The sequence below is a fragment of the Echinops telfairi genome, unplaced genomic scaffold (assembly GCF_000313985.2).
Source record: "Echinops telfairi isolate 266 unplaced genomic scaffold, ASM31398v2 ScPeMD7_7453;HRSCAF=8491, whole genome shotgun sequence".
In the NCBI taxonomy this organism is placed as follows: Eukaryota; Metazoa; Chordata; class Mammalia; order Afrosoricida; family Tenrecidae; genus Echinops; species Echinops telfairi.
In genome coordinates, this window is record NW_022111353.1 from 1441636 (window position 1) to 1443283 (window position 1648).

Here is a 1648-nt window from a genome sequence, read left to right on the forward strand (position 1 = left end):
TTGTGGTGTGGGGTGTATGCTGGCATTTGCGGGAGCTAGGCTTGGTGACTAACATAGAGCTGAATGCCTTTGAACTGAGACTTATGGAGGGGTGGCATGACCTATGCCTCTTTATATGCAGTTCTAGAAGAGTGTTGGTAACATTACCTTAACCAGCCAGAGGCCAAGGGGCCTCATGGCTGAGACTCCAACAACCAGAAAGAGGTTTGTTTATGGACATAACTGGGAAGAAGCTGTTATGATGAAGAACTAACTTCCATAACAAACCCCATAATTGTGGGTTTGGGTCTGTGAGTTCTGGGTGGCCATTACAATTTAAGTGTTGAACTGAGCTGAGGAGAGGAGAGTGCTGCGGGAGGGTTAGTTGGTGTTAGAATTGGTAAGGGAAGGTAGAGACACATTTGACTTCTGCCTCATAGGAGTTGGCCTTGGTCTGATGTTGGGTTTAAGTTTCTTTGCCCTTTGTGAAGCCAGACAGCATTCTATATCATTTTTACAGTATAGAAGTATTGAGTATCACAGTATTTATAGTATTGAGTATCACAGACCAATTGCATAGGCTCTCTTGGTTCTTTAAAAACACTAAGCTCTTTGTATTTATTATTTTTTTTCTGCCTGGAATACCTTTCCTTTGCAAAGACAGGGTTCTTCTCAGTGTTCAGATCATGCATATGATAGCAGGGTTGGCTTCAAACCAGGAGGCAACGAGAGCCCAGCCAACCAGGCATGGCGAGAAAAATATGCAGATGAGACGTGCAGGTACGGAGCGGTGCCTGAAGATCCCATGAATGCTTCCTTAGAAAATGTTCACTTAGGATATTTGCCAAGCCTAAAAGGAGTTAATATCCGGTATTTGCCAAAGTGAGAGAAATCAACAAAATCAGAGTGCCAGTCAAATAAGAGGAGGTTCTTGGGTGGTAAAAATAGTCAAGTGCTTGGCTGCTTACAGAAAGGTGGGTAATTCAAGCTCACCAGAGATGCCTAGGATTAAAGGCCTGTTAATCTGGTTCCCAAAATTCACAGCTTTGCAGCTGGCACTGGTAGTCAAAGGAGATCTTTGCTACCTATTACTTTTATTAAAGACAGCTTTATTGGGACACAATCCATATATCATACTATTTAATAGTTGAACATAATCAAGAAGAGTTGTACAATCTCTAACAAGTATCTCATTCCCCGGCTTCTCTTCTGGTCTTGAGGAGACCGAGGCCATCAGAAACCCTGGTCAGGAAATGGAGAAGCAGACCTTCTCTTCCTTCCCTCTCTCACACTCGAAAGTCTCAAACTTACCGCCACCAAGTCCATTCTGACTCATAGTGATGACCCTATATGGCAGGGTAGAAATGCTCCTGTGGATTTCCCAGACTAACTCTTCACAGGAGTAAAAGGCCTCATCTTTCTCTCTTGGACCAGCTGGTAATTTTGAACTGATGACCTCACAGTTAGCAGCCCAACACAAACCAGTACACCACCAGAAATCCTCTTTCCTCTCTAGGGAGGCTTTAATTTGAGAAGCTCAGAATCTTTATTACAGGAATTTGATTACTCTATTTACCTTATGTAATAGGACTTATTCCTGTCTTGGGACCAAAATGACCAGAAATTTTCTTTTTGGGGGATGAAATTTTTATTGTGAATTAGGTGTATG